Consider the following 22,379-nt stretch of genomic DNA (forward strand, 5'->3'; position numbering starts at 1 on the left):
AGAAACAACTAGTAAATGGAATAAACCTAGGTCCTCCTGAGTTGAAATCTCAGGTTCTCCAGACTGGATTTGGCTGAGACAAAACTTTATTTATGTATAAAATGATAAAGGACCTAACTCAGATGATCATTTGGGGGGATAAAATGAGAATATATATAAATTTGTTTTTTAACCTCAGAAAAAAGACACATATGTTCATAGTTAAAATAACTTTGCCCGATGTCTCCTGCTCCCAGACCTCTTCATTCATTATGTCCACTCACTTGGTGCTCTTATGTTAAGATTTGACAAATATTTAATTTTAACACAAACTATCATTTCATGCAGTTGTACATTTCTGATGTCATCCTATCTTTCTGGGGGAAAAAAAAAAAAGACCCATTGGTTCCAACCCCAAGTTCCCCCGAAACCAGGAGGGGCTCTTAGATGCTTCACATAGTCTACTCAATATTTTTTAATCCACTCAAATACATACTAACCCTTTGAATTAAGGCCCTCTCCCGATGTCTCTGAACGACCATGCAGAATTACAATGTGCCCTTCTTTCCCTACTGATGGGGAGGGCATAGTGAAACACGAAGCCGGGGAGATTTTTTTAGTCATAATCATGCGCACTTGCAGGTTAGGTTAATAAAGCTCAAGGGCACAGAATCTGTCGGAAACAAAAACACAAAGGTCTTATCTCTGATAGGCTCAGAGGTCTCCGAGATTTTTATTATTTCTGTTTCAGTGTGACACACATTGTCTGAGAGGAGGAGAAGGAGGGGCTCTGCTGGCAGCACCATTATCTATGGCTCATTGTTAGCCTGGGGAGAAGATATCATTTGCTCTGCCACCTTTGTGTCTCTTGGAGAATCAGATAACCTACTTATGCTTTCTAACCAGTTGAGCAATCTGGACCCTCCAAAGATGCTGTAACTCCTTGGCACTGATTTCTCATGCTAAGCTGTTCAGTCTTTGAAACTGTATACTCACTACTTCACAGAAATCCTGAAGGCAAAAGCCTCGTAAAATAAGGATTTGCTATTACGTGTGGGGGGTTGCTATGTTTGTGTTTCTAGGACTTTGTCAATCACTCTCTATTCAATATGCTCTGTCCTAATTTTCCTCTGCGATTGAATTGGGTTTATCGTTCCAGTAAATATCTGCAGAGAGGTACTGAACCCCCAAGGGATCCTCAGCCAGGATGATATCACCTGACTGCTTGGACCTCTATCACAACAAGAACATTCCTGAGGATTCAGATGTATTGTTGGTGCTAATCCCAGGCTAGTGATAGCAGAGAAAACTAAAAGGGGGTGTGCATTTTATATAATTGGAAGGGTAAGGAGTGAAGACAGAATTCTAAGGAGGTGGGAAAAGAAGAGAGTCACAGCTCTCTCAGATGCATTCTTAGGGGAAATAAATGGGAAACCACACTGTGCTTACACCTCTGCCGGAAACAGTCAAAATCAAGGACACATCATCAAGATGAATAGTCATATTATTACAAATAAAATTGCATTATTCATTGGTTTTTATTGTATCATGACTGTATTATAATGCTTAATTATTCATTACTATTTTTCTCCATTATTGCTATTATTAATGATACGGCTTAAAAAAAAAAAAACCTGTAATAAAGCCACTTCCCTTAATCAGTCACTGTTTATTTTCTGTATTTCTGTCTCCATGGTGCAAGGGACATAATTGTTTTTCATTTTCGGCAGGCAGCCAAAAGGATGGGGAGAGAGGGAAGGTACAGGGAAAGGAAGATTCTCCAAGTGCCTCGCACACCATGCACAACCAGGCTGTTCTCACAGACATCACACTTTCACCCAGCTTGCTCACACACTTAGAATGTGGCATGTGTCCCAGAGAAGAGGAACTTAACCTACAGGAAAAAATAGCCCAATAGGACCATTAAGCTGTTACAAGTCCTTAAAATGCCCCTGCCCAGTAGTGAGCCATAAAACCCATAAGATAAAGTAGTTAAGAGTATGTTACTTTCCTGGAAATATTTCTACCTCTCTATTCCTGTTTAAACTTAACTTGCTATCACTTGAAACAGTTTTTCTTATAATAACAACCTGTGAAATCTAATGAAAGCCTAAAAAGTCAAACAATCACATGGTTCGATACATCCATCTTACAGATGGCAATCTTGAGGCTTAAAGAGGTCAGATGACCTACCAAAGGTCACACAACCAGTGAGGGGCAGAAAGAGAAACCACAGTTGCTGGATTCCAGTCAGATTCTCCCTCCTTGAACCATGCATGTATCCCTCAGTATGATTTTCCAAAACTGACATTGATGAAAAGTAGATTGTAAAATGACTTATAAACAATGAGTAAAGTCTACTCTTGCCAACAACTACGATAACAAAAGTTTTGTTTCTACCCCTAAAATCTGATCTCTAAGGAGAATTTATGTATACTGCACCATTCCTGGTTATTATTTACTATCAATATATTGCATTAATCCTCAAACTAACTGTGGTAATTCAGACATCTGTATTATTCTGATTCACATTCTACCATACACTGAGAATGAACTATGTGTGAAATACTGTGTTAGAAATCCTGTGGACAAAGGAAAACATCCCTTAGAGTTCATAATGGCAGTGAGACTGGCCTTCATCTCCTCCAGCTCCTCTTCCAAACTTCTAGGCAAAGTCTACCTGCTTCTCAAGAATCCTTACCTCTGCTTGTGGGAGGAGCCCAAGGGAGAGCCCATTTCTCAGTTCATGTCCTCCCTATCTGAGTCCATCATTCCACCTGAAATCTTATCCCAGGTCTGTAGCAGGCTGACTGGTGATTAGGTAGTTGAGACAAGGGAATGACCACTTCAGGACCCAGGAGATGCACAGTGAGGAGGAGACCCCTCCTGCTGAATTAGAGTGAATTCATTGTTGCATTATTGTGGAGCAAGCGCCCACCCCACCTTTTTGTGTGTCCTTACCTTTTGACAAGTTACCTTGGCCTCAAGGTTGTGGGAGGAACTTTCTCCCACAAAAGGAAGTAAGCACTTGCCTGGCCTCTGACTTTGTGCTTCTCTATGTGGTGTGCTTTGTCCTGCAGGATACAAGAAGCAGCATCATTGAGCCAATTTCAAGCTTCGGTCATAAAAGATTTTATGTGTTTCGGCTAGCTTCCTTATGCTGATGCCATGACCATGAGGAGAACTGTCCCTAAGTAGCTGCTGCCTGTTCTGCCTGGGCCCCTGGATGAACATATGTGGGGCAAGTCAATATATAGCAAGGGCCAAGTCCAGCTAGCTCCACGGCCTGAAGAACAGCCCCCAGCGGAGCTCAGCCACCCTCAGCCTGCCTACAAGTACAATATGAGAAATAAATGCAGTTGCTTTATGCGAGTGGAATTTGGTGACTGTTTGTTAATGCAGCAACAGCTACATGATAAAGATGCTGTTTTGGTGGTGGTGATAGTGGTAGAATAGACCACAGGAAGGATAGAACTTCTTTATAACTTAATAGCCATTTTCTTATTGACATAAAAGTCTGTCAATGTCCATTCTAATAATGCTCTTTTAAATTCTCACCAAGTGCTGTTGGCTCTGAGGCTTCATTTAAGGAAAAGGAGGATGGTCTGTGCTCACAGTTATGTTTTACTTCTGAAAACAATCAGTAGAATGTTGTTTGGAATACAGCATTCCTGGGAGGGGAAAAACTTGGGAGGAACTAAAAGGATGTAGATTTTCTAAGGGTGCAGCTGAATTTGTTTTGTGAGAAGTTACATCATTTATCCATTCCATGAATATGCAACAATGACACACTGACAAAGGACAAGAACACAGGAAAGAAGGAGCAGATTGAATTGACATTTTTTAGCTTGCATTACCAGGAGGATGGGGAAGATAATAACAGAAACATAAAAGTGCAAAGAAGAGTTTTGATGAGGAAAGAAGGCAGCCTAGGAGAAACCTTGGGGTACTCTAATATTTAATGGTTGATAGAGAAGAAATCAGAAAAGGAAAACTAGAGAGGTAGGATGAACAGAAATACTGTGGTAACTAGTGTGCTGAGCAGGCTGTGCCCTGATTACTCCATGCTCTGATTACTCCATGTTGTGAGGAATCTCAGTGCCGAGACTTGAGTGTCTCCATCTTGTAGAGTTTGCCAAGAGTTCCGTTTTGAGGACAAGTGTTAAGGCAGAATGACTTAGTAACTTGCCCAGGCAGGTAGATAATCACCAGATGTTGGACATACAGAATTTATCAAAAAGAATAATCTCCAGCTGTTCAATATAATCATAAGGCACAAATATAAAAAAATTAATCATGCTAATTAAAATATGATGTTTTAGTCAGCTTTTTCACTTTTGTGACTAAAAGATCTAAACAGAACAATGTTAGGGGAGGAAACATTTATTTGGGGGTTCACAGTTTCAGAGTTCTTGGTCCATATAAGGCCAGCTCAATTCCTCAGGGCTTGAGGTGAGGCAGATATCATGGTGGAAGAGTCTGGCAGAGGGAAGCAGCTCACATGATGATCAGAAAGTGGAGAGAAAGACTCTACTTTCCAGATACAAAATATATACCCTGTGCTTCACCCCCAATGAACCACTTCCTCCAATCACACCCCACCTACCTCTAGTTACCACCAGTTAATCCCATCAGGGATCAATTCACTGATTATATTAATGTTATAACCCAATCATTTCTCCACCAGACCTTCTTGCACTGTCTCACACAGGAGATTATGGGGGACACCATATCTAAACCATAACAAAGACCACCTGGGAACTTACTGAATTCAATCAGAAGCACATGGATGTATGGCATAGAAAACCCATGTCAGAGAGACCAGCCCTGTAAGCTTATCAAACAGGCCACACCACTGAATGATGTGACCCCCTCACCTGAAACACATAGAGAGAGAGGCACCAAAGAGGGTGGTACAGTTACACACACACACACCATCTTATCAGACCAGTCATCGAATGCATCAGGAGGTTGGAAAGCAGCTGACTCCCTGCTCTGTCCCTGGGGCTTCATCTAAGCTGATCTCCCCGCTCAAAGTGGCCCATTTTGAAACTGCCCAAACTCTGTCCTCTGGATTTAGCAACAGCTCGGTGCCCTGAACAGCTATGAGCCATAAACAAGTTCTTGGACTGGTTCCTAATCTTGTCTGACCACCTACAGTGACTTTTTTGCATTTATATCTGCTTTTTGCTTATGCCCTGGGTTCAGCCTCTTAAAGCCCTGTGACCACTGTTAACTGACTCTCTCTTAACTCTTCTGTAACCTATATATCATTGTATTCAGTGTGATGTACGACTTGAGTGTTATAAATATTAGTGATTAAGATTGAAATAGAAAAAAAGAAACTGATTGCTCTGCTTATGGCTACCAAGTGAACCAAGTGTATGTGGTGAATTAATGCGGATGGAATTATGTATCGGTGACTTTATTATAATTCAATAAATTCTGACACTGTGAAAAGACACAGTGGTCTATGTTAATGGCATAACTCACTCATTATACAAAGCAAAAAGATATTTCAAAAAAGTCAGAAGATGTCAACAGTGTTCACTACTACTGAAAGAGTCAATAAGAGGACTGGCAGAGAAAACTTCATTGAGTTTGCCTATATCAAGATGTATGTGAGAGGATAAATAGTCATCAGTACTCAGTTTTTAAAAGGGAGACTAGTGAAGTGGACATAATAGAGGAACAAGAAAAGGATCATGGGACGCAGGGGAGTATTCATTGATCAATTTTAAAAAGGTAGATATGAGTTGGCACTTTTTCTACTACACAGCCTTTAGTGAAAACGCGAGAAAGCAACATAAAATGACAGAAGTGACCAGAATGGACAACAGCAGGAAGAAAGGTTTTAAGCTGAATAAAAAGGTATACTTGGAGAACCCATATAGAGAAGACTTTGCTTTCTCAGTATTTAAGGTCTTATTTTTCATTTACCAGGTACTTTTTGGAATTTTATATATGATTCTTATTTAACACACACTTAGGGTTACAATATTACTATGGACTAGGCATGTTTCTAAATATATTATATATATATGAATTCACAGATAACGTCTGTACAATGTTGGCAATCATATTTCCTTTTTAAAAATAAGAATAATGAAAGCAGCCAGAAGGGTTAAGTAATTTGCTAGAGTCACAAACTAATAAGTAGCACATCTGGGATTCAAATTCCTGACTCCAAAGTCCATGTTACTTTCACCATCTAATGTTACCTGGTTTAAATGAGGAAGAGAAGCAAAACAGAACAAGGAAATGAAATCAGAAATAACTGCCAAAATGTTTAAACTTAATTAATGAAACAACTGCATTTGGGCTTAGATATAGCTTTGTCATAAATAGCTTTGTTGAAATATTGGTTAAGAGGTAGGGGTTTCTGCTGAAAGAAAATGAAAGAGAAAGGCTGTGACCTTGTGTCCATGACCATGAGCGAGAAAAGTGTCTCTCCTTCAATTTGCTTAAGTGATGGAGATTATTTAAAGCACTGGGAGTCATGGATCTTAACTCCATTTTCTCATCTGTTTTCCCCAGTGCTTTGAAATTTATCTGCATAACTTTTACCCTCAGCAACACTCACTGGATATTAGCTTGTTGTCTAAGGAAGAACAATTGTATAGAATCCTTACAAGTAATGTAACTCTAAGTCTCTTAACAGTGTGTGTTTTTCTGATTTGCAGCTAGTTTCCACTATGAGTACCAGACGGATTCATGGTCAAACTTCAATAAGACAATACATGTATTAATACTTTTTAGAACATGATGGATATAGAAATGGCATATATCATTATTCTTCTGAACATTTAGATTTCTGCAAACTCCTTGACTCTTAGTTCTTCTTCTCAACCTTCTCTAACTCATGCCTGGCTCTCAGCATTTCCCAGAAGAACAGACTCTATGCTCAACAGTGGGATTGTCAAAGGCTAAATGGCAAAGCATCCTAGGGATACATTATTAATGTTAAAACTCAGGGAAATCCAAAAGATCCAGTATTCTGTGACACTGAACTAACAGCACATTTCAAATTTGCATGTATGTATTTCTACATTCTAACATTGCTGAAAATCTGGGTGCACCTCGTAATTAATATAAGAAATCATAATGTTCTGCAGATTAAATCTAGCTCACCACCTACTTTTGAATGTCTCTAGACCTAAATTTGGTTTTCACATTTTAAAAAGGTTTTAAATATATATATATATATATATAAAGTTTCATAACATATGAAAGTTATATGAAATTTGAATTCCAGTGTTCATAAGTATAGTTTAATCAAAACACATTCACACCCTTTTTTTTATCTATTGTCTGTGATCAAGGCAGAATTCAGTCACTGTGGTGAAGACTTTATTGAACTTAAGGTCTAAAATATCTAGCTATTTACAGAAAAAGTTTGCGATATTTATCATACTTTGACAACATTTTGTCTTTCTTGGTGGTTTTATTATACTCCTTTAAAGAAACAGAAATAATTATCACACACACACACACACACACACATACACACAATTAGGAAGAATTGGTTTATGCAATTATGGAAGATAAGAAGTCCCATGATCTGCCATCTGCCAACTGGGAACCCAGGAAAGTGAGTGGTAGTGCAACACAAGTTCAAATGCCTGCGAACCAGGGGAGCAACTAACGTACATCTCATTCTGAGATGACCAGTATTTCAGTTCTAACATTCAACAGAGTGAATTAAACCTTCCTCTACTTCTTTGCTCTATTCAGTCCCTTAATGAATTAGATGAAGGCCACCCACAATAGGGAAAGCAATCTACTTTACTGAATTACCAGGTCAATTCACATGATCAACTCATCCAGAATCACCCTCATAGACATACTCAGAAATGAAGTTTAACCAAATATCTAAGCATCCTATTATCTAGTCAACTTTTAAGATTACATGACCGTATCCATCACTGTGGTAAATATGACAATGGTATACTTTATAGCTGATGGACCTAGTCAGTGAAATATGGTTGATTCTCAGTAGCTTTTGCTACTAGGGGTAGTACTAAATGGTTTGCTCGCATGAGGAAATTAAAAAAAAAAAAACAAAACAAAACTGAGCCTGATTAAACCCAATCCACAACCCTTTTAACGTAAGTAGTACAGTAGTAATATCATAAAATTTATCTTCTAGGCATCATCAAAGCATAATAGATAACTTCATTTGCTTTAGTTCCTTATAGTTTCTATTCAAATGAGTATGTGTGTGTTTGTAAATATATTTATATATGTTTACATGTATTTACATACATATACACACATATATACATACACATTTGGTGTGTTCATGTTTGTGTGTGTATTCCACATACTAAGAGAAGAAAAATTGATCTTTGTAGTCAGAGATAAAGGCTTGAATTCCAGCCTTATCCCTGATGAGCTAAGTGACTAACAAATTAACCTTCTGAGTCTCATTTCCTTCCTCTGTAAATGGAATTATTCAGAGTTGCTTAGAGATAAAATGAGGTATATAGGATACTGCATAGGAAATTGCTTAGCATGGAACATGCTTCATATTTGGGAATCAATTTATATTTGTTCTCTTCCCACCTTGATCCCACCAAAGTTGATCTCTAACCCATTTGGACCCATTTTAATGAATTCATAGTATGCCAAATAGATATAACTAATCTATTCTTCTGTTGTTAGATTGTTGTAAGATGAAAAATACTTGCTAGCAAAAAAGTGGAGTTTAATACTAGTAAAGAAATATATAACCCACAAGAATCTGAGTTTGTAGTCAAACTGAAAACTAGACCCCTATGGGACAGAAGTAGTCAATTACTTGTCTTCACTGATACCTCTTTAAACCGAGTGTTCCATATAGGTGGTTGAATAAGAAGTCTTCATAAACTCCTGGAAATAGACTCATTTCTTAACTGCTCACATTTCCCCTCAGGGGAAATGTAAGAAAGAACCTGGCATAAGATACTCATTTCTGCAATGGGCCCTGGAGTTTGGGGTAAAGTGCAAAGACAGGATTCGCATGTCAGCTCAACCCATATCAACCTAGGCTACTTCACCTAGCTTCTCCAAGAAAATAAAAAAGTAAACTAGATATTTTCTCATTAAATGAGGACTCAAGCCTCCTGGCTACTGAGCACCATTCTGTGAGTATAACAGCCTCATTGATTGCTAAAGACAGAACAGTCACAGCCTCAGGATAGACACTTCAGAGGCTAGACAGGACTCTTCAAATCTGGCTCTTTTAGTCTGATTTCCTTCTCTCAGCTTTCTCTCCTCAAGCTTTACAGTGGCTTCTTGCTTTCCAGGTACTTCTCCCTTCTGGTTAAGATTAGGAAAATCTCAGAGGAATCCTCTGATTGGCTGGTTTAAGTCACAGTCTCACTTCCTGGACTAATCTGCAGGTGAGGAGATAAGTTTCTGATTGACCCTGCAGAGGTCCCACATTGACTCTTATACCAGCCACTGTTGCTCACCAGACAGTATAGGTAATGGAACTCCCATCTGGCAAAGTGGGGAGCAGCTAAAGGAGGAAGAATGAAGTTCCCCAAAAGGGAAGGCAGCTCAGACATAGCCATGGGGAAGCCCTGAGTCAGACAGCCTCCCTACTTCCTGAGCTGCTCCAGGTCTAACATCAAAGTCCATGTTCATAACAATGGGATATTTTAAAAATTTACGATGATGTTCCCATCTTCCACTTCACTACTAATAACATGGTAAAAATGGCAAGTGTGAAATATCTACGCTGTAGAGTAACAGCTTCTGCCACCTTAATCTTATTTCAGGTATGGAAAAAAGACTTAGGATTCAACCACTAAAAACGTATTCATCAATGCATGTATACTTTTATTAAGATAAATTTACAAATTACAGAAGGGAGATTGAACAGAAAAATAATGTGCTATCAGTTTGGTTGCTGCTCATGATTCAGATTCCCTGATGTTCACCAACTCGCAGACACAGTCTCTAAGTTCTGTCCATGAGAATTAAGTACCCACCCTTATATAAAAAGCAGGGGATTTTAATGGACATCAAAAGGCCCAAATGAAATGTCATAGGATCAGACAGGGGAGGTTCAGGAGTGCTTCAGTTCTCCATTTATGTGAAGGAGAGTTGCTTTGGGGCATGTGAGACATAGTGAGGGTCTCTCTGGACTTTGAGGTCCTGGCCAAGGTGGAACCCATCCCTAGAATCTCTCCTTCTCTCAGCTCTTTGCTTAGAAAACATGTCCTCCTCATGCATGAGTGTTTCACACAAGATTCATTTCTTAACTGCTCAGATACAATTTTTTTTTCTTTCTCATTTTCTTCTAGAGTCTAAATTCTTCTCAACATATTTCCCTCTAATCCTCTTTATTTTTAGTTTCAATGCCTTAATTTTTTCCTACTTAGTGATTAATTCCTACTAATCCTTAGTTTTATCTATTTTTACATTTAAACTTTTTATCTTATGGGCTTAAGCATTTTATCTTACTCTTTAATCATCTATAGTTTTACAATTTTAATGATCCACACTTTTATCTTTATTTTAAAACTCATTTGTTTAATCTTATTTTCAAACTCAACATTTTATTCTACTGGAATTTTAATTCTCTTCCATCCAGTTTTACTTTTCCCTCTTTTCTTTTATTCTCAACTTCTGTAATTTTTTTCCCTCCAAACCAGTACTGTCTTGAGTTTCTTCTTCTTTCTCTCTTTAATTTTTTTTTTTAAATACATTTTTAGAATGGCTGATAACGTGAATGTCATAGTGATGGTGGTGGTGAGGATGATTAAGAAATCGATAACACAGGTCAAGTATCTCTTATCCAAAATTCTTGGCACTAGAAGTATTTTGGACTTGTTTGGATTTTAGAATATTTGCATATATATAACTAGATACCTTGGAAATGGGACCCAAGTTTAAACACAAAATTTATTTGTTTCATGTATATCTTATACATGCAACATGAACACAATTTGGTACAGTATTTTCAGCACACTTGCATTTTGACTGCAACCCATTCCATGCTGACAGGTGTGGAATTTTCCACTTATTGTTGTCACACTGGTGCTCAAAAAGTTTCAGATTTCAAAACATTTCTGGACCTCAGATTTTTGGATTAGGGATGCTCAACCTGTAATAATCATAGCAGAGGAGAAAGGCTGAAGCACTTCTTTCTCTACATGGCTCTTTGTGCCTCTTCTTTTCTCCCCAGATGAGGCCTCAGTCCTCCTCAAGGATAGTTTTCTCCTTCTAAAGTCTAATATTGGTTTTAGCAGATATGGCCAAATTCTAATAATTATCCCCAGGATTACTATTTTTTCTACACATAAAGATCAGCTCATTTATTGAGATGTTTTCTTTTTTTTTCCTGACAACTTGGACCACATTAGCTCTGGCAGTTTGTAGGTATCAGCAGGCAGAAGGGATTGGCTGGTAAGAGAACTTTCCTGAAGTTCTGCCACCAAGCAATAACCTGAGTACTTTACAAACAATTGGTGAGCATTGAACCTTCCTCTCACCACACATGTAAAGAGACCCAGTAGATAATTGATAGCTGGGTTTCCATCTCTGCTTGAACATTGGATTCCCTTAGAAATAGAAGAGACTACCTCATAGACTTTTGGGAGAATTAAAAGAGTTGACATTTATGAAATCTTTAGAACTATACCTGAGATGTAGTAAATGCTATATGCTAATTAAGTGAAAATGTGTGCAGAGCTAAGTTAATTCATACTTTTATTAATGTCCTAGAAGAATCCTCTTGAGTTTCAATAGACCTTAGCCTTATTTTCTCTCAGTGAATATTCAGGAAAAACTAATCAGGGTAAGTTATTCAGAAGAGTTAGATTATTGTTGTTGTTTGTTTTATTTGTTAGTAGGGTCATCTGGCTTCTCTGGACAAACTTCACAGCTTGCCAGAGTCCATTTTATTTGAATCTGATACTTCTGGTTTTTCTATCTTATTTCTCTTGGGCACAAATAAGTGCCTGAGATAGGTTTCTTTAAGGGTCTCTCCCTCTCTTTAAGGGCAGATAATAGGGGAAAATTAATAAATCCTCAATCATTGCCCAATACTCTTCCCTTGGCTAATCACCAATAAACCCCACCTCAATACAGATGGCCTGCCCTTGAACACATCTAGTCCTCATTCTAGAGGTTTCTATTGTGTATGTATGAATTGTCAGGTCTAGATGAACCTTCTCTAATTAAGGCAGTGGTTTTAACTGGTAAAATTGACAGATATGCCTGAAATTTTTCTCTAAAAGGTAACATTTTTTTAGTTGTTGAATTTTGTTTTTTCTACTTATTTTATTTTTCTCCTAAGACTCAAGGCCTAGGACCTCATAGATTTATGTATTGCAGTAAAATGTTTCTTTGAAAGATGACTAAATTTTAGAGCATTCATCAACTCCTATACAAATATTTAAGATCATTCCTCTTTCTGGCAGACATTTCTTAATACTTATGTTTATGTTGTTATAAGCATACCCTAATCAAAACTCATTCTGTGTGGATATAGGATAGTTGTTTAACACTCAACTAGTTCTTTTTATTTATGGCAGCATTAATTATTCTTGGATATGAACACCTAGATTTCTGGTGAACTACCAGGGTCATTGGAAAGAAGATGTATTATTGCTCCATGGACTACCATTTAATATGAATGGGAAAAATTAAAATCACTAAAAGTATTTATGATCAGAATACTAGTGGTGCTAACTGGTAACACATGGTAATAAGGCCAGAGTTCAAGTGTTTGACCCATATGTATAACATCAGTAGAGGGTCATCAATATCACAAGAATCACCAATATCTCTCTAGATAGATCATCAGCTCTCAGATTCCAAATATGAACATGGGAAAATGTGATAATTTCCTCCAAGTTTTAATACCTGGAATGGCTCTTATGCAGTGTATCTGTCATCCTGGTTGGAATGGGGAAGTAAGGAGACTAAAAAGTGAAAACTTTAGATGACAGCTACTCTCTGAGCAATGTTTAAAACTTTACACTGATACTCTAAGTTCTTCTCCTATTGTCTAATATAAAAATATAGACAATAGAATAATAATAATAATATAGAATAACATACTGTTCACATGAAAATAACAGAGGTGATAAAAAATATTTTTCCCCTTTTAGAATATTTAGTTTAAGGAAGTAACAGTCTCTAATCCAGAAAACATTTTAATAGATTATTTAGGGCTATCAGTTGTTCAACCTGAGCAACTAGGTTCAAGAGTCAAGGCACCACATTCTTAGTTCAACTACTCTGCATGAGACAATTGAGGAATTTATTTTTAACCCTAAGAGGTGGTAGGAGAGAAGAGACAGAATAAGTGGAGAGTGATTAAACCCTGTCACAGAGCAAGGAGTCAAGGAAAATTCTCTGGTGACATATGGTGGCTTGCAGATAGCTGCTATAATTTAACTTCCATGAAGGCAGGGAACTAGATATTTTTGTTCACTGATAAACCCCCAAACACCTCAAACTATACAGGGCACAATGTAGACACAACTCCTTTTTTGTTCAGTACTGGGGATCAAACCTAGGGCTTCCTAAATGCTAGGCAAGCTATAACCCCAGCCCAATAATTATTTTTGGTAGAAAAGAATAAGTAAATGAATAAATAAGTAGGGACTTCTAATGTTCAACTTGACATAGCTTATTGTTGGAATGCAAAACCAAAAAGAGCCTGATTGGGCTGGGGTTGTGGCTCAGTGGTAGAGCACTTGCCTGGCATGTGTGAGACCCTGGGTTTGATACTCAGCACCACATATAAATTAATTAATTAATTAATTAATTAAAGGTCCACTAAAGGGCAACAAAAATAAAAAATAAAAAAAGAGTATGATTGAATTTACTCTATTCACAAAGTTCTCTATGACTTTGGGGTTTATCTGAGGAAACAGAGGTGATGCTGAGTAGAATATGTGGAAGAGTAGGATGATCCCTTAACTCAACTAACTCAGTGAACCATCATCCTGTGGTGAACCATCAGTGAATTATCAACCTGTGGTGACCATGAAAAATAAAGTCTGACTCCACGTGCAGAAAGGAGGAGGAAAGTTTTGGACCTCCAAGATGCACAGAACGGGGCTTCAAGATGATCTTTTCTAGACACTAAGGGACATTAGTTCCCATATGATGTTCACATTCCATCTATGGATGTCCCACTACATGCAAGACTTTGCTTCCAGGTATTAGATCAGGACTTCAAGGAATAACAACAGGAAAACACATACCACACAATCACACATACACACGCACACACACACACACACACACACCATATCAATAAAAATCCCTAATAAGATCAGTGTACTGTAGTATTAAAGGAAAGGTTTAGAAGAGTTGATTACCCCTGAGTAAGCTTTGTATTTGGGCCATGCTAGAAAAAAAAAAAAAAAAAAAAAAAAAAAAAAAGAGAGAGAGAGAGAGAGAGAGATTGTGGGCTGAGGAACTGAGGTTGGGGCCGAGGGGCGAGGCAGGGGAGCAGAGAGGAGAGCCATCTCTCACGCAGGGTCGCAGCTCTGCAGTCCTGGCTCTGATCAAGCTGCACACTCGTGGTGATGCCACCCACAGACAGAGGCAGTGCTCTGTGACTGGCACTACCTTTGCTTGTGAGCTGCTTCCTGTGTGGTCACAACACACCTCTGAGCCACAGACTCTGACCATACCAGGGTCACTATCACTAATTCACCCATCACTTCCAAACTCTCTAGAGGGGACAGACCATTGTGTCTCTGCTGTCACTGCCCAACGTTTCTCTCAGCATATTTCATGGTCTCTGATGTTCACCTCTCACTTTTCTTATGCTTGCCCTTTAGAAAAAGCACCAATACCAAACAAATAATAATAATGATTTTTTTAAGACCAAATATTTTATTGGACTCTATGATACTCAGCAACCTGTCTTGGAGTCCAGTTTTAGTTTTGCATAATGTTTCTATAACCCATTTAGGGTTTCTATAACTCATTCTCAGGCACAAAAAATTTCTTACAAAGGTACATGCAAAGGGGAAACTGAGGCTATGGGTTTCCCCTTATATACAACTTATTTGTAATGGGAATATTTGCCTGACTGTTCACATGAAACACAAATTGTACCTCATCCCAGGCTTTGTCACATTTTTATATCTTCTTTTTCTTTGCCCCCTCCATCACTTATTATCAATTTGTTATCTAGCTATCTTGAATATGTATTTTGTGTTATTTAGTTATTTCCAAAACAACATGGTATGAAATTAAACAAACATAAATGGACAGGTGTGTGTTCATGCCCAATGAGCCCAGGCATTTCACTGGACCACTAAGGAACTTTGGAGTATCATCTTGGCTCCAATTTCACCCCAGGTTCATCATTTAGTCTTGACTAAGTTGATTCCCTCTTTGTTTTCGTTTACTTTGGCATAAAGAAGTATTAGAGCAGTTAACCTATCTCTGGGGTGCGTTCAGGTTTAATGAATGAATGCATATAATGCTTCGGAGCGCCTCACGTGAGATGCGCAGTAACTGCACATTATTAGTGCCGCTATTACAGTACCACCTCGGGACCCTCAGCCTTTAAGCCGGCTCGAGACAGGAAGTCTCAGGAATAATAACAACTCTTCTCCCAGCGTGCTTTTCTCCCTGAAACCTCAGCGAACTTAAAGGCATTACCTTATTAATGTACAGCTCAGCAGGAGATGGATGGGAATGACTACTGAATATTTCCTGTTTGCAGGTGGGAGACATTAGGAAACACTTCTGCATTTACTCAGGGCGCACCTGTAATGTGAGCACTTGCCATCATCATTGTTCATGTAAGACACAAACCCTACCTCACCGCTGCTCCGCAGAGGCACAGCGTGGGGTCCTGCCGCTGGGAGGAGTGTGCTCGGTGGCTTTACTGAAGTGTCTCAAGATAGTAAGGAGAGGATCAAACCACATTAATATATTAAAGCCTAATGGTGATCATGTATTTCTATTCAGCAATGATTTGTCTTCAGAAGTTAGCTAAAGTAATCATCACATTTCTCTTTTTTTTTTTTTTTTCTTTTTCTTGTTTTTCCCAGTGATCTCAACTGAAGTCTTTATTTTTAGTTATATAGGTTACTGATTGATTTTAAATGACTGACACATGGGTGATTGATGGACACCATTTGGTGGTCGAACTATTTCAAATTATAAGACTGTTAAGAGATAAGAAATCATTGGCTGACAACTGCAGTGTATTTGCCCATAGCCCCATCGTTGGAAGGATGAGGAAGCCCTTGATTAAAACAATTATGGCATCAGCCTGCTTAAAAGTAATTCAGCTATACTTGTAAAAACGATTCTATAAACCAGGCAACCTTTTCCAACAATTAGTCTGAATTGGGAAGCACTAATTGTATGACATTCAGGCTCAGTATTATGCTGTCCTTGACACCTGGTATGATATAACCTATTGAGTCTAACACCCTATAAAATTTTCTTTCAGCTCTTCCATAATAAAGTCTTCTTTTATTATTAACACATAGTAATTGTACAAATTAATGGGCTTCACTGTGAGATTCCCATGCACACATACGTCATGCATTGATCACATCCATCCATCTTTCTACCCTTGGCTGCATTCCTTTTCCTTCTCCTCCCAACCTCAGCACTCTTCCCTATTTCTATCCCTCTGCTACTTTCAGGTCAACTTTTTTTTTTTTTTTTTTCATTTTTTATTGGTTCATGTTAGCTATACATTACATTAGGATTCATTCTGACACAATTATAAATATATGGAATATAATTTGCTCCAATTCAGTCCCCATTTCTTATCCTTACCCTCTCCCTTTCGCTCCCTTTGTTCCCTTTCCTCGACTCTACTATCTTTCTGCTATTTGCTTTCATTTTTTAATGAGTGTCTTGTGCATATACATAATGGTGAGATTCACTGTTTTATACACACACATACATACACACAGAACATACACACACACATATACATACACACATACAGACACACACACATACACATGCATACACACAGACACAAACACACATACACACAGACACATATACACACACATACGCACACAGAGACACATACACACACACATAGGAAAGTTAGATCAAATTCATTCCACTGTTCTACCCTTACTTCATCCCTCCTCCATTCCTCTGAATGCCTTTCTTCTACTTCGTTATCTTTCTTTTATTTTGATGGAATTCCCACCCTCAGATTTCTTTTCTCTAGTTCTATTTTTCCCCTTTATTTTAGACTACCTTCAACATGTCAGAGAAAACATTCAACCTTTGACTTTCTGGGCCTGGCTAATTTCACTTAGTATTGTAGTCTCCAGTTCCATTCATTTATAAGCAAATGACATAATTTCTTTCTTCTTTAAGGTTAAGTAATATTCCATTGTGTATATGTAATACATATTTTTAATCCATTCAGCTATAGAAGGCACCTAGCTTAACTATTGTGAATTGTGATGCTATAAATATTGATGTGGCTACAACCTTACAGTATGCCAGTTTAAGGTTTTTTAGATAGAAACTGAGGAGTGTGATAGCTAGGTCATATGGTGGTTCCATTCCTAGTGTTTTGAGGAATCTCCATGCCTTCCAGGGTAGTTTACTAATTTGCAGTCCTACCAACAATGTATGAGTATACATCTTTCTCCACATCCTCATCAACACTTATTATTATTTGTATTCTTGATAATTGCCATTCTGACATGAATAAGATGAAATTTCAATGTGGTTTTGATTTTCGCTTCCCTAATTGCTAGAAATGTTGAACATTATTTATATATTTGTTGACCATTTGTATTTCTTCTTTTGAGAAGTATCTGTTGAATTCTTTGGCCCATTTGTTAATTGTATTTTTCTTTTTTTATATGTTTTATGAGTTCTTCATGCATTCTGAATATTAATGTTCTATCTGAGGAGCAGATGGCAAAGATTTTTCTCCCATTCTGTGGCCTTTCTCTTCATGCTCTTAATCATTTCCTTTGCTGTGCGAAGTTTTTTTTTTAATTTGTTGGCTTCCCACCTATTGATTTTCTATTTATTTCTTTCATTTTAGGGGTCTTGTTCAGGAAGTTGGTTCCCGTGCTGATATGTTGGAGTGTTGCGCCTAGTTTTCTTATAACTGTTGCAGTTTCTGGCCTAATTCCTACGTCTTTGATCCACTTTGAGATGACTATTGTGGTCTTGGAGAGGTAGGGGTCCAGTTTCATTCTTCTATATATAAATATCCAGTTTTCCTGCCACCATTTGTTAAAAAGACCATCTTTTCTCCAACATAGGTTTCTGTACCTTTGTCTAGTATCACGTAACTGTATTTATAAGGGTCTGTCCTGGTGTCTTTGTTCCATTGGTCTTCATGTTTGTTTCATGCTGATTTTATTACTGTAGCTCTGTACTATAAGTTTAGGTCTGGTATTGTGCCGTCTTCAGCGTCACTCATCCTTGCTCAGCTATTCTGGGTCTCTTATTTTTCTAGATGAATTTTAGAACTGCTTTTTCTTGTTCTGTGAAGATCGTCATTGGTATTTTGATGGGGATTACATTGAATCCGTATAATGCTTTTGGTCGTATGGCCATTTCAGTGATATAAATTCTGCCTATCCAAGAACATGGGAGGTCTTTCCATCTTCTAAGGTCTTTTTCAATTATTTTCTTCAATGTTCTAACGTCTTTTTTGTAGAGGTCCTTTATTCAATTTTTTTTCTTCAGCATTCTAAATTCTTTATTGTAGAGGTTCTTTTCCTCCTTCATAGATTAATTCTCAGGGTTGGATTTTTTTTTTTTTTTTTTTGAGGTTATTTGAATGGAATAGTTTTTTTTTTTAAATATCTATTTCAGCAGATTTATTATTGAAGTATGGAAAAGTGATTAATTTATGTATGTTGACTTTATATACTGCTATTTTGCTAAATTTGTTTATAAACTCTTGAAGTATTCTGGTAAAGTTTTTTTTATTTATTTATTTTTTTGGTCTTCTAAATATGGGTTCATGTCATCAGCAAACTCAGATAATTTGACCTCTTCTTTTCCTGTTTATATTCCTTTAATCACCTCTTGCCTAATTGTTCTGGCTAGTTTCAAGGACCACGTTGAAGAGGAGGTGAGAGTGGGCATCCTTATCTTGTTCCTGTTTTTAGAGAAAATACTTTCAGTATTTCTCCATTCAGTATGATGTTGGCCTTGAGTTTGTCATATATAGCCTTTACAAAGCTGAGGTAAGTTCCTTCTATCCTTAGTTCCTCTTGTGTTTTAAATATGAATTGGGTGCTGTACTTTGTCAAATGTTTTTTTCTGCATCTATTAATATAATCATGTGATACTTGCACTTAACTCTATTTTTGTGATGAATTATATTTATTGATTTCTATATGTTGAAGCAACTTTGCATCCCTGGGATGAAACACACTTGATTATGGTGCACTCTTTTTTAAATGTTATTTTGTATGTCATTTGCTAATATTTTATTAAGAATTTTTACACCTATGTTCATGAGGGGTATTTGTCTAATGTTTTCTTTCCTTGAAGTATTTTTGGCTGGTTTTGGTATCAGGGTGATACTGGCTTCATAGAATGAATTTAGCAGTGTTCCTCTCTTTTCCAATTCATGGAATAATTTGAAGGGTATAGGTATTAATTCTTACTTAAAGTTCTGGTAGAACTTGGTTGAGAATCCATCCAGTCCTGGCCTTCTCTTTTTTGGAAAGACTTTGATAATTGCTTCAATTTCATTGTATAATATTCATTTGTTTAAGTTTTCTATATCCTCATGGTTTAATTTGGGTAGGTCATATGTCTCTAGAAACTTGTCAGTATCTTAAGATTTTCTAGCTTACTGGAGTGTAGATTTTCAAAGTGGTTTATAATGATTTCTGTAGATCTGTGGTGACATTTCCTTATTCATCTCTAATTTTGTTCATTTGAGCCTTCTCTCTTTCTTTTGGTTAATTTGAGTAAGGGTTTAACAATCTTATTTATTCTTTAACACATCAACTTTCAGTTTCATTGATTATTCATATATTTTTTTTATTGTCAATTTCATTGATTTCAGCTCTGATTTTAATCATTTCCTGCCTTCTGCTGATTTGGATGCTAGTTTATTGTTCTTTTTCTAGGGCTTGAAGTGTAATTTTAGGTTTTTCATTTCATATATTTCCATTTTGTTACTGTATGAACTCAGTGCTATAAACTTTCCTCTTTGAACTGCCTTCATACTGTCCCAGAGGTTTTGATATGTCATATCACTGTTCTTATTTGTTTCCAAGAATTTTTTTTATTTTGCTATGATTTCTTCTGCCATCCATTCATTATTTAAAAACATATCATTTAATTTCCAGGTTTTGGAGTGGTTTCTATATATCTTGTCACTGGTTTCTAATTTCATTTCATTGTGGTCTGTCAGAATACAAAGAATTATCTATACTTTTTCTTATTGTATTTGCTAAAACTTGCTTTGTGAGATAAATATGGTCATTTAAAAAAATGTTCCACATACTGCTGAGAAGAAATTAAATGTAGTCATTAATGAAGGTAATATTCTAAAGATGTCTCATAGGTCCATTTGATTAATAGTATTTTTTTGATTCAGAAGAATCTTTGCTTAGTTTATGTCTGAATGATCAATCTGTGGTGATAAAAGTGTGTTGAAATCAACTGGTATTGTTGTATGGTGGTCTATTTGATTCTTAGCACTGAGAAGTGTTTGTTGTTGTTGTTGTTGTTGTTGTTTTGTACATAGATGCACAATTATTTGGGGTATAAATATTTACAAGCATTATTTCTTCCTTTTGGATTATTTCCTTAGCCTGTATGAAGTGACTATAAACTTCTTTGTCTCTTCTGATTAATTTTGACTTGAAGTCCACTTTGTTTGATATGAGAATAGCTGTTCCCACTTGCTTTCAACTACCATTTGCATGGTATATTTTTTACCATTCTTTCACCTTCAGTCTGTGAATATCTTTGGAAGTCAAGTCTCTTGTAAACAGCAAATTGTTGGGTCCTGTTTTTTAAACCAACCAGTTAATCTGTTTTGATTGAAGATTATCAAAGAATTTACCGTTTACAATGTGATTATAGAGGTGATTTTTATTCCCTGCCATTTTGATTTATTTCTAATGTTTAATTTAGACTTAATTCTCCTTTACTACTGTAATCCATTCCTATGCTGATTTTCATTTTTATTCTTTATTTCTTACTCATGAAATATTTCACTGAGTATGTTTATAGTGCAGGCTTTGTGGTTATGAATTCTTTCAGTTTCTGTTTATCCTGGAAGGTCTTTAATTCCTTTTAAATTCTGAAGGATAAATTTTGCTCAGTATAGTAATCTTAGTTGACACCCACTTTCTTTCAGAGCCCCCTTGGCTTTTAAGGTCTGTGTTGAGAAATCAATTAAAATCTTAATCGATTTACCTCTAAATGTGACTTGCCATTTTGCTCTTACAGCTTTTAAAATTCTATCCTTAGTTTGTATATTAGGCATATTCATTATTATGTGTCTTGAAAAAGATCTATTTTGATTATCCTTGGAGTTCTGTATGCCTCTTGAGTTTGAATTTTCACCTCATTCCTAAGATATGGAAAATTTTCTAGTATTAATTTATTGGAAAGGTTATTTATCCATTTAGTTTATATTTCATAAACTTCATCTATCCCAGTAACTCTTAAATTTGGTCTCTTGATGTTATCCCAAATTTCTTGAATATTCTGGTCATGGTCTCTTAACATCTTTTCTTTGTGGTCAACTTTATTTTCAAGATTATATACTTTGTCTTCAAGGCCTGAAAATTTATCTTCAAAGTGGTATAATCTATTGGTGATGCTTTCCATTGAATTCTTAATTTGGTTCACGGAGTCTTTCATTTCTAGGATTTCTGTTGAGTTTTTGTTGTTGTTGCAATTTGTTTGTTTTCAGGATTGAAGTTATCTTTCATTTCCTGTATTTTCTCTCTAATTTTACTCCTTACATCTTTTAGTTCCTTGAACATTTTAACTGTGAACCTTCTAAATTTCTTCTCTGACATTTCCTCCACTGAGGCATCAATGGAATCAGTAGTTTAAGTGTTATGGGCTGTTTGAGGTGGCTCGTTCCCTTGCTTTTTCATATTGCTTATATATTTACCCATCTATTGAAATGGTTATCACTTTGTCTTTTAAGTAAGGAACTATTTTGTGACCTTCTTTCTTGTAGGAGCCCTGGATTGGGAAATATCCAGATACTGACACTCTAACTCAATGCATACCCACTGCTGGTCCCAGTATCAGAAACAGCTTGAGAGAAGCCACTGAACTCCCTTTACTACAATCACTTCAGAACCATGCCATGTAAAATTCAATCTTATGAAAATCAAAAAACTAGTTGATATTGTTGTCATCAGTTCCTATAATCCAGATATAAACTTGTCGTAAAGTTCTGGAATAGGTCGAAATAACTAGTGTATATA

The sequence above is a fragment of the Sciurus vulgaris genome, assembly GCF_902686455.1.
Source record: "Sciurus vulgaris genome assembly, chromosome: 7".
NCBI lineage: Eukaryota > Metazoa > Chordata > Mammalia > Rodentia > Sciuridae > Sciurus > Sciurus vulgaris.